Below are 12,767 nucleotides of genomic sequence, written 5' to 3'. Positions count from 1 at the left end.
GGCCCACGTCATCCCCCTGGCCTGGAATGCCCTCCCTCTGCCCATCCGCCAAGCTAGCTCTCTTCCTCCCTTCAAGGCCCTACTGAGAGCTCACCTCCTCCAGAAGGCCTTCCCAGACTGAGCCCCCTCCTTCCTCTCTCCCTCACCCCCCTCTCCATCCCCCGTCTTACCTCCTTCCCTTCCCCACAGCACCTGTATATATGTATATATGTTTGTACATATTTATTACTCTATTTATTTATTTATTTTACTTATACATATCTATTCTATTGATTTTATTTTGTTAATATGTTTGGTTTTGTTCTCTGTCTCCCCCTTCTAGACTGTGAGCCCACTGTTGGGTAGGGACTGTCTCTATATGTTGCCAACTTGTACTTCCCAAGCGCTTAGTACAGTGCTCTGCACACAGTAAGTGCTCAATAAATACGACTGATTGATTTCCCTCTTTTTCTGTACTCTTCCTTCCTCCTTTCTTGCTGCCTTCTTTCCTTCCTTCCCCGCTCAATGTTCTACAGTGTTGGGAAAATCACAGGGAGGATGGTTTGGATGGGAAGATGAGGAGTTCTGTTTTGGACATGTTGAGTTTGAGTTGTCGGCGGGATATCCAAGTAGAGATGTCCTGAAGTTAGGAGGAAATACAAGACTGCAGAGTAGGAGAGAGATTAAGACTGGAGATGTAGATTTGGGAATCATAACAACTAGTACTACTACTAATAATAATTGTGGTATTTGTTAAGCACTTACTATGTGCCAAGCACTGTTTTATGTGCTGAGGTAATAAAGTAATAATAATGGCATTTATTAAGTGCTTACTATGTGCAAAGCACTGTTCTAAGCGCTGGGGAGATTACAAGGTGATCAGGTTGTCACATGGGGGGGGCTCACAGTCTTAATCCCCATTTTACAGATGAGATAACTGAGGCACAGAGAAGTTAAGTGACTTGCCCAAGGTCACACAGCAGACAAATGGCAGGGCCCAGATTATAACCTAGGAACTTCTGACTCCCAGGCCTGTGTTCTATCCATTAGGCCATGCTGCTTCCCCTATTTATTTATTTATTCATTCATTTATGTATGTTAATATTCATCTCCCCCTCTAGACTGTGAGCTTACTATGGCATGGAATATGTCTGTTACTGTATTGTACTCTCCCAAAAGTTTAGTACAGTGCTTTGCACACAGTAAGCACTCAATAAATAAGACTGAATGAATGAATTATCATCCGCAAAGAGACGGAAGTTGAAGCCATGGGAGCGAATGAGTCCTTCAAGGGAATGGGGGTAGAATGGAGAATAGAAGGGAACCCAGAACTGAGCCTTGAGGGTCCCACAGTTAGAAGGTAGGAGGCAGAGGAGGAACCTAAGAAGGAGCAGCCAGAGAGATGAGGCAAAGCAAGAGAGGAACAAAAGTTGGACTAAGTACTTGGCAGAATATCACATTTGAATAATAGGTTAAAGACAATTGGGGTAGTTACCCCAGACCCACAACTCTCAAATGCCCCCCACCCTACAGACCATAGTAACATCCTTTATTGTCCTGAGAGCACCACCTCTGCTTTCCCATTTTGACCCCCGCCATGTTGGCGCTGGGGAAGGGAATATCCTAGCAGAGAAGGCGCCATATGCCTGCTCCACGGCAGGTAAAAGAAGCCGAACTTTGGCTTGGAGCTCTTTAGGCTCTCTCTGCCCTGGACCTAGAGAAAGGCTGAGGCATACTTAAGAGATTGCACCCAATACCCTTTGTCTGCAGAGTTTAATGACCACTAATGGCCCTGGGTCTTTTTTTCTTCCCTCATTCAAAAGACTAGAGGATCATGCATATCAGGGCCTTTAGACTCTATAGGCATGCTAATTCACAGACAAGTCAATCAACAACGTTACTGAGCACCTACTGTGAGCCTAGCACATTAATCTGCTTTGGAGATTTACCAAAAAAGTGAAAGAAGGAAGTAGTACCCATGCTTTGCTCAGCAGAGACTGATCTACTAAGTCAATCACATCATTTCTTGGGGCACCTTTCTTCCCTTAATTTCCTCATCTAAACGCTTTTATGGTTCAGACTTCCTGAATATTGAGTACCAGAAGCATGACTACTGGTGAAAGAATCCATAATGATACATCTCCTTTAGAGCACAAGCATATATAGAAGCCATGTATACTCAGCAAGAAAAAGGACCAGGTTAGAGGGTAGAGCTCAGCCTAATCATCTTTATAGCACAGGGAGGCAACAGAACTTTTGTGGTCTGCTTTAATATGGCCTTTGAGAGATGAGGCACACCAGGGTCTCTGGGATGGGATTGAAAGCTGAAAGGCCAAGGCAACAAAAACAAGTGCTTCATTTTCCTTTGAGGTGTTGTTTTTAAGGGGCTCATAATTTGTTATTAGTGGTATGACTTAGCTCCAGCATCACGGGACTTGTATGAATGACAAGTCCCTTTCTTATGAGGCCCTTTCTTATGAAAGGAGTAAATGAAATGTTATCTTCTTCCAGCATCCTATCTTGGAGATAGAAGTTCACTGGCCAATCTCAGAGTCTGTCCCCAGTCTTTCCAATCTCTTGATTCCCTGGGAAGACATTAATATGACTCTGTATTACTAATATAGAGTAGTTGCACATCCCAAACGGATCAGTTTCCCTGCCCACCACACAATTTTGCCTTAAACAAAGCACACATCTATCAGAGACTCCACCGTTCCTCCCTTGGGATAGGTCACTGCTGAGAAAGCCTATACACATCAGCTTCCAAGAGCAACAGTCCAATATCAGCCCAGAAATTCCAGAAGTTGCTGGCCTCCACCTTCCAAATTCATTCTTCCAAAAGAGAGTGAAGTAATGAGCACTCTTCTCAAATTTAATCTTCTTTCACCACGCCCTTCCTTCTAAGTCTTTCCCTGGAATGGCAGCACCCCACCCAGGCCAAACTGTTGACTCATACAGCACACTTTGACTGACACAGAACGTTGACTTGGCCAGGACAACTCCCAACCTCAGAAAAAAAAATTAGAATATCAGGCCAGTGGCAGGTCGGAAAAAAAAAAAAATCACAGAATCCCTGTCCAGTAGCAGTAACACCCATCATGATAGACCACAGAGCAGAAAGAATTCACGCCGCCTTCTTATTACACAATTATCACAACTAAGGTGCTCTAGGAAATGATGTTCTCAAGCCTATTAGAAGAGCAGGGTGTTGCTGGAACTTCCTTTTCCAATTCAATTTTTCACAGGAAATGAATCACTGTGTGCTAATCCCCTGGTACAGTTAAGATTTTGTCAAAAATATGAGGCATTTCAAAGGTACTGCTTCATTAATCTATGAACGAGTTATAATATTTAATTCTAATGTAGTTAGTAAGTGGGGGCAGGGTGGGTGTGCTGAAGGTTTCTGACTTAAGAACCACCTGAAAATAGCAGGTTATTGTGGGTGGCAAAGCCCACTCTGCCTATGGGGGCAGCTTCCCCGGCAACCATCAGAAGATGGTATTTACAGAGTCTATGGAGCTAAAAGACAGCATCAGCATTATGTTATTGTCACCTGGGCCATAAATGGGATGTACATGTAAAAATCTGGCATACGTTAACTTCTCTGTGCCTCAGTTACCTCATTTGTATAATAGGGGTTAAGACTGTGAGCCCCACAAGGGACAGGGACTGTATCTGACCCCATTTGCTTGTATCCACTCCAGCATTTAGTACAGTGCCTGGCACATAGTGAGCACTTCATCACAAAGACCACAATTATTATTATTATTACATTTTACAACATGCTGTCTATCTAATAACTTGGTGCATCCATTACCCCAGCAGGAACATGACTGGAATACATGAGTGTGTGAGTACCACTCTGCAAATCACCAGCGTGTATATCAGCCCCTTTGTGCAAATTCTCAGACCTAAAGTCTCTGTGACTGGACCAATGCTCAACTTATTTACCAGGGGAGATGCCATCGATGCCATACAACTTCATTTGTTTCAATATACTGCTATCTACCTCCATCTAGAGGTAATTTCTTTCATTCATATGTAATATACAATATTCTGGGTAACTGACCGGTGACGTTGTGGAATATAAAAGAATGGGGAATTAGAGGTTAATGGTTTCATTTGTCCCCAAATTAATTATACTGGCCTCTATTCACAGCCCTCATGCATGGGATCAGGTCATTTTAATTATTTTAAAATATGCCTGCTCAGATGAAATGCCTGAGTGGGTGTATATTTATTCTGGGAAGCAGCGTGGCTCAGTGGAAAGAGCACGGGCTTTGGAGTCAGAGGTCACGGGTTCGAATCCTGACTCATCCACATGTCTGCTGTGTGGCCTTGGGCAAGTCACTTCACTTCTCTGAGCCTCAGTTACCTCATCTGCAAAATGGGGATTAAGATTGTGAGCCCCACGTAGGGCAACTTGGTCACCTTGTATCCCCCCCCAGCGCTTAGAACAGTGCTCTGCACATAGTAAGCACTTAACAAATGCCATTATTATTATTATTCTGTAACCCTTTGTACCGTTGTACTGGTCTGTGCAATAACAGCAACAGGTGGGTTTTCCTGGTTGTAGCCTGCCAGCACAGTGACTTCTGCCACATTGTTGAGCAAAGCACAAAGCCTGAGTTGAAATCACTTCAAAGAGGAAGTGATTTCTGAAGGGCTGTTAGGGAACCAGCAAGTTTTTTGTTAGCTCATCAACTTTTGCCACACTGCTGGTCAAAGCTTGAAAAAAAAGATCTCTTTTCTTTAGGGGTACATAAACTAGGTCCTGCTCCGCTGGCCCCCACCTTTCACCCCACCTTTTCCAGTTTCTGCTCTGTAATTTTCTTGTCGTCTTTCCTTCTCTGGCCTCAAAACAAACCCCCAACTCCTCTGCCTTCCTGGTCCCCCTGCACCTTCTCCTCTCAAGCTTTTCTGTTCTTTCAACTCATGTATTTTTTAATATCTACTGCTGCTTCTGCCACCATCAGCAGCCACTTCTGCAATTTTGTTTCCTGTCTCAAGGGCTGCAAAGCCCTGAGAGTCTGGGGATGGACCAGGATGGGATGGGGAAGGGCTGGTGGTGGCACTGGCAGGAGAAGAGGGCTTGGAGGGGTCTTTTTTGAGGACCACCTCCCCCACAGACCTGGCTCCATCCTCCTTGCCTGGATGGGGAAGGAGGGGGAGGAAAGCCGGGGAAGGCTGAAGAGGAGGTGGGATTATTTTCCCAAAAAATCCACAACCCCTGAAACCCAAACAGAAATCTCTTTGTCAGGAAGTGATTTTGGCCAGGCTGTCATGGAAAGTACTCAGCCCTTTCCAGGTAAAATGGCAGAGTCTGCATGCCTAAGGCCTGGGATCATAGAGGAAGAAATGAAAAGTATACTTTTTAATATTCTTTAAAATACTTTGCTGTAATTCATCTGGGAGCTAAACCTCCTGGATTTTTTCTGAACTCAGGAGACCTTTACTGGGTTTTTCATTAGATTTTGTTCACTAAATTTTCCAAATTGGGATTGGGGGGTGGTGGGAAGGGAGAGACTTGGAAACTCCCTAGCTATTCATTCTAGCCTGCATCTCCAAAACAAAATGGAGAGTTACTTGCACCATTTTTTTCCAATTTGTTACAGAAAATGTGCATAAAATATTGTGTGATGTGGTGACCTGTGTGATGATGACAAATTATTATGTTCCATATGATAAAAGTGAGTATACCTCTGTTAACTATACAGACTACTCCAAAAAACCTTCCATCAGGTGGAAATAACTTTGCGCTTTAAAAAAAAAGTGTTCTAGATGCTCATTTAAACATTGTTTTTCCCCAAACAAGCTTTGTCTTGTCTTGCCTTTGACAGACTTAGCCAATGACCTGGAAGCATTTAATAAACAAATAGCTCTACTTTTACTGAGGGAGAAATATATTTTTAAAAATCAGTGTCTAGAAACCCATGAGAAAATAAATGATAAGATGAAATTTCAAGCAGGGATGAATCAATAGACATCATTTATTATTATAGATAGGAGAAGCAGCGATGCCAAGAAGCCAGCAGTGTGGCCTAATGTAAAGAACATGGGCCTGGGAGCCAGAGGACCTGGGTTCTAATCCGGGCTCTAACACTTCTTTGCTGAGTGACCTTGGGCAAATCACTTCACTTCTCTGTGCCTCAGTTCCCTCATCTGAAAAATGGGGATTCCATGCCTGTTCTCCCTCCTATTTAGGTTGTAAGCCCCACGTGGGACCTGATTAACTTGCATCTGCCCCAGGGCTTAGTACAGTGCTTGACACATAGTAAGTGCTCAGCAAATAGCACAATTATTAGTATTACAGATCAGTTTGGGCACAAATGTAAATGTTGGTTATAAAACATATATGAAAAGTCCAATCTCAACATTATCAGAGGCATTAGACTATAATAGGAAACATGTCCAACTCAACAGCAGGAACATTTCTCCTACATTCTACATTTTTATATTTCAGAGCATTGCAGAGATGAGGTCTGCCCTGACTTTGGTTTTAATTATCCTCAAAGTAAACAACTTGCAAAACCTTTTGACATTTATGAATTGTCCACTGATTAGTAAGTAGGAAAATATTTACATATACATTTCATGGGCAACTCACTTTTGACGGGTAAGTCAAAAAAGTAAAAGGAGGGGAAATATTAGAAACAAAGGCAATGTAAAATAGCTTTATAAAGCTAAATTGACACAGCAAAAATGAAACACAACCACTAGGGAATCTGAGACTAAGCATATTTCAAAATCTTTTCCTTGAAATGACTAGTGATATTTTGACTCACCCAAATTCACTAAATAATTTGAGCTGCTGATTAACTTTGTCAAGTCAGTCATCTGGTCAGTAAGTACTTACTGAATGCCCATATGGTGTTCAGTACTGTACTACACATTACTATCAGACTTTTAAATCAATCAATGGGTGTCCTTGGGAGAGAACAATAGAGGTAAAATACCTGATCCCTGCCCTCACAAAACTTATAATGGGTGAGACAGACACAAAATTATTTACAGTTAAGGAGGGTAAAGAGAGGTACAACTGGTTATAACAAGGGACTAGAGAGATAAATGAATAAATAAATATACACATACACACGCACAAATAAGGTGGCTTTTAAAATGTTTTAGAGGATAGAGCATGAGCCTGGGACTCAGAAGGTCATGGGTTCTAAGCCTGGCTCCAATCCTTGTCTGCTGCGTGACCTCGGGCAAGTCACTTCACTTTCCTGGGCCTCAGTTACCTCACCTGTAAAATGGGGATTCAATACCTGTGAGTCCCATGGGACCCTCTCTTGACCCCACCTCACCTTCTAGTTATCGCCCCATATCCCTCCTAACATTCGTTTCCAAACTCCTTGAACGAGTCGTCTACACGTGCTGCCTTGAATTCCTCAACACCTACTCTCTCCTCGACCCCCTCCAGTCTGGCTTCCGTCCCCTACATTCCACGCAAACTGCCCTCTCAAAGGTCACCAATGACCTCCTGCTTGCCAAATCCAACGGCTCATACTCTATCCTAATCCTCCTCGACCTCTCGGCTGCCTTCGACACTGTGGACCACCCCCTTCTCCTCAACACACTATCCGACCTTGGCTTCACAGACTCTGTCCTCTCCTGGTTCTCCTCCCAACTCTCCGGTCGTTCATTCTCAGTCTCTTTTGCAGGCTCCTCCTCCCCCTCCCATCCCCTTACTGTGCGGGTTCCCCAAGGTTCAGTGCTTGGTCCCCTTCTGTTCTCGATCTACACTCACTCCCTTGGTGACCTCATTCGCTCCCACAGCTTCAACTATCATCTCTACGCTGATGACACCCAGATCTACATCTCTGCCCCTGCTCTCTCCCCCTCTCTCCAGGCTCGCATCTCCTCCTGCCTTCAGGACATCTCCATCTGGATGTCTGCCTGCCACCTTAAACTCAACATGTCCAAGACTGAACTCCTTGTCTTCCCTCCCAAACCCTGCCCTCTCCCTGACTTTCCCATCACTGTTGACGGCACTACCATCCTTCCCGTCTCACAATCCAGCAACCTTGGTGTCATCCTCAACTCTGCTCTCTCATTCACCCCTCACATCCAAGCCGTCACCAAAACCTGCCTGTCTCAGCTCCGCAACATTGCCAAGATCCACCTTTTCCTCTCCATCCAAACCGCTACCCTGCTCATTCAAGCTCTCATCCTATCCTGTCTGGACTACTGCACCAGCCTTCTCTCTGATCTTCCAGCCTCATGTCTCTCCCCATTTCAATCCATACTTCATGATGCTGCTGCCCGGATTGTCTCTGTCCAGAAACGCTCTGGGCATGTTACTCCCCTCCTCAAAAATCTCCAGGGGCTACCAATCTGCGCATCAGGCAGAAACTCCTCACCCTGGGCTTCAAGGCTCTCCATCACCTCGCCCCCTCCTACCTCACCTCCCTTCTCTCCTTCTACAGCCCACCCCGCACCCTCCGCCGCTAATCTCCTCACCGTGCCTCGTTCTCGTCTGTCCCGCCATCGACCCCCGGCCCACGTCATCCCCCAGGCCTGGAATGCCCTCCCTCTGCCCATCCGCCAAGCTAGCTCTCTTCCTCCCTTCAAGGCCCTACTGAGAGCTCACCTCCTCCAGAAGGCCTTCCCAGACTGAGCCCCTGCCTTCCTCTCCCCCTCATCCCCCTCTCCATCCCCCTCATCTTACCTCCTTCCCTTCCCCACAGCACCTGCATATATGTATATATTTTTGTACATATTTATTACTCTATTTTATTTTGTTAGTATGTTTGGTTTTGTTCTCTGTCTCCCCCTTTTAGACTGTGAGCCCACTGTTGGGTAGGGACTGTCTCTATATGTTGCCAACTTGTACTTCCCAAGCCCTTAGTACAGTGCTCTGCACACAGTAAGCGCTCAATAAATACGATTGATTGACTCATGTGGGACAGGGACTGTGTCCAACCTTGATTAACTTGTATCTATCCCAGTGCTGAGAACAGTGCTTGGCACAGAATAAGCGCTTAATAAGTCTAATAATCATTATTATTATTATTATTAAGGTGGCAGTTGGGAGAACAATATTAATAATAATATTAATAATAATGGTATTTGTTAAGTGCTTACTACGTGCCGAGCACTGTTTTAAGAGCTGGGGTAGATACAAGGTAATCAGGTTATCCCAGATGGGGCTCACAGTCTTAATCCCCATTTTACAATTGAGGTAACTGAGGCACAGAGAAGTTAGGTGACTTGCCCAAAGTCACACAGCTGATAAATGGAGGAGCTGGTATTAGAACCCACTACATCTGACTCCCAAGCCTGTGCTCTTTCCACCAAGCCATGCTGCTTAAGGCCTGGGGTGGGGCAGAAATTAATTGGGGAAGACCTCTTGGAGGAGGTGTGACTTTTAGGAGGGCTTTTAGGATAGGGAGATCTGTGGTCTGGCAAACTCAATATTTGAGTGTTTTCTATTTATTCTAGAAACTTCTGCGAATCATGGAATCAGAGAATTGGAAGGGGACTCAAGAAACCCCCTATCTGGTCCAGTTCCTTGTCTTCAGGTACATAAATGACTAAACCATCTGGAACAGACTAATAGTAGTTGTGAGAGCATGACTATGAGCTATGTACTATGTGCCAAGCATTGTTCTAAACACTGGGGGGAAATATAAGTTAATCAGGTTGGACACAGTCCCATTCCCACTTTGGGCTCACACTCTTAATCCCTATGTTTTAGGTAATTGAGGCATAGAGAAGTTAAGTGACTTGCCCAAGGTCATGCAGCAGACATACGGCAGAGTCGGCATTAGAACCCAGGTCCTTCTGACTCCCAGGCCCATGCTCTATTCACTAGGCCATGTTGTTGCAGTGTGGTCTAGTGGAAAGAGCAGGGGCATGGGAGTCAGTAGATCTGGGAGCTAATCCTGGCTCTGCCACTTGTTTGCTGTGTGATCTTCTCTGCTCCTCAGTTTCCTCATCTGTATAATGGGGATTCAATACCTGTTCTCCCTACTCTTAGACAATGAGTCCCATGTGGGACAGGGACTGTGTCCAACCTTATTATCTTGTGTCTACCCTTAGTATAGTGTTTGGCACATAGCAAGTGCTTAACAAACACCATGATAATCATTATTACTGAGTACCCACTGAGTGCAACGCACTGAATTAAGACTTGAGAAGTAAAAACAAGTGACACATTCCCTGATCACAAGAAGTTAACACTCTAATAAGGGAGACAGACATAGAAGCATTTTTAACAGCAATCAAAATAAATAACTGAATGACATAGAAGCACTTTCAGCAGCAATCAAAATGAATAATTGAATGTAACCATGTGTACATAAATGCTGAGGATGAATACAAGTAGAAACACAAGTGCATGCCTCTCCTTTTCTTAAAGGTTTCCAGGGACAGAGTTCAAGCAATGTTTCCCCTTGTATCTGATTGATATATTTCCTGCTTTAATTTACACTCACTTTCATTTTCAATCATCTTTGTGCACTGGTCAGTATTCTCCTCATAAAAACTCTTTAATACTTTAAGACAGTTATTAAAACACCCATTAGCTTTTATTCCAGACTAAACAACCACAATTCCTTCAACATTTCCTCATAGGCACTACTTTCCATCCTCAATCATTTTTGTTACTCTTCTCTGGACTTTCTCCAGCTTTTCCACAATCCTTTTTAAAGAACTTGTTCAGGGCACTTTACTAGGGGTCTGGCCAATGCAGAGTGGAGTAAGAGGATTACATTCAGCCCTGAATAATTAATTGTGGTATTGGTTAATACATTTCAAGATATTTCTGACAGTACTCAATATGAACTCTGAACATTAGCTGTACATTATTATGGTGGTATTTGTTAAGTGCTTACTCTGGATCAAGCACTGTTCTAAGTACCTGACCCACAGTTAATCAGATTGGACACTATCCCTGTCCCATATGGAGCTCTGAACATTAGCTGTACATTATTATGGTGGCATTAAGTGCTTACTCTGGATCAAGCACTGTTCTAAGTACCTGACCCACAGTTAATCAGATTGGACACTATCCCTGTCCCATATGGAGCTCACAGTCTAAATAGGAGGGGGAACAGGTATGTGCCTGACTAATTGATCCCTAATCTATATTTGTTTTTTGCCCCATATCCTCAGTCACCTAGAATCTTATTCCTGTTTTATAAAATGTAGCAATTTTGCTCGATTTAGCATTATTTGCAAAATTCATGAACAGATTTTTGATTCCCTCATCCAGATCATCAATAAAGATACTAAATAGAATTGGTTCTCAGGCGAAAACCCATGGGAGAACTCATGATATCCCAAATTGACAGTGGACAAAATACTTGAGACCAGTCAAATCAATTAATCAAATAGGAGTAAATGATGGTACTACATGTTTTGTTTTGTTGTCTGTCTCCCCCCTTCTAGAATGTGAGCCCGTTGCTGGGTAGGCACCATCTCTATATGTTACCAACTTGTACTTCCCAAGCGCTTAGTACAGTGCTCTGCACACAGTAAGCACTCAGTAAATATGATTGAATGAATGAATACTGGTGCTCTTCTCCACCCCTTCACCACCTCCCCCAAGCCCAGGTCCTGTGAAAACTACTAGAGTGACTTCCCTGGAGATTGCAGTCATTTGTCTTTTCCAGTGGATGAACTGGGACCAAACAGGAAATGTTTTTGCATTGTGGACCATCATATAGACCTGGATAGAAAACTATAAGTCTAGACTTTCAAAAAATCTTAGGGAGGTTTCCAGGCATTTATAATCCATGCTTAAACTGGTAACCCAAAGTGATAATGTGGCCCACTTGCTATCATCTGAGCTACTCATTCTGTTTCAGGCTTGAAAGCATATAAATGCTATGACCAATCAATCAGTATCTATTGAGCACCTGTCTGATGAGTACAATACTAGGCACTTAGGAGCAGACAATAAAAAAAAGATTCATTCATTCAATCATACTTATTGAGAGCTTACTGTGTTTAGAGCACTGTACTAAGCTCTTGGGAAGTACAAGTCGGCAACAAGTCGGTCCCTACCCAACAACAGGCTCACAGTCTAGAAGTGGGAGACAGACAACAAAACAAAAACATATAGACAGTGACAAAACATGTAGACAGGTGGTCTGCTGTGTGGCCTTGGGCAAGTCACTTCACGTCCCTGTGCCTCAGTTACCTCATCTGTAAAATGGGGGATAAGATTGTGAGCCCTATGTGGGTCAGGGACTGTGTCCAACCTGATTTCCTTGTACTCACCCCAGCACTTAGTACAGAGCCTGGCACAGAGTAAGTGCCTAAAAAATATCAGAATTATTATTATTTACAGGTACCCAGTGCAGAAGTTGTCAGTCACTCACTTGCATCCACAGAGAGGATCTTCCCATCAGCAGCAGCAGCCCAAATAGCAGCTCCCCTCCACCCCTGCCCTCCCAAGTGCCTGGGGGGCACCAGATGTACCATGGCAACAAAGCAGTGAGGAGTTTGGGCAGATCAGGCCCCTCCCCTTAAGGACTTTACAATCTAAAGTTACAGCAACAAAATAGGGTGCATAGCACTGTACAAATACCCCACACATCCAATCCGTCACCAAAACATGCTGGTTCCATCTTCACAACATTGCCAAGATCCACCCTATCCTCTCCATCCAAACCGCTACCTTGCTGGTACAGTCTCTCATCATATCCCAACTGGATTACTGCATCAGCCTCCTTTCTGATCTCCCATCCTCCTGTCTCTCCCGGCTTCAGTCTATACTTCTCTCTGCTGTCCAGATGATCTTTCTACAGAAATGCTGTGGGCATGTCACCCCCCTCCTC

Source organism: Tachyglossus aculeatus, chromosome X1 (genome assembly GCF_015852505.1).
Source record: "Tachyglossus aculeatus isolate mTacAcu1 chromosome X1, mTacAcu1.pri, whole genome shotgun sequence".
In the NCBI taxonomy this organism is placed as follows: Eukaryota; Metazoa; Chordata; class Mammalia; order Monotremata; family Tachyglossidae; genus Tachyglossus; species Tachyglossus aculeatus.
The sequence above is the reverse complement of the archived record's forward strand: the minus strand, read 5'-3'. Positions refer to the sequence as shown.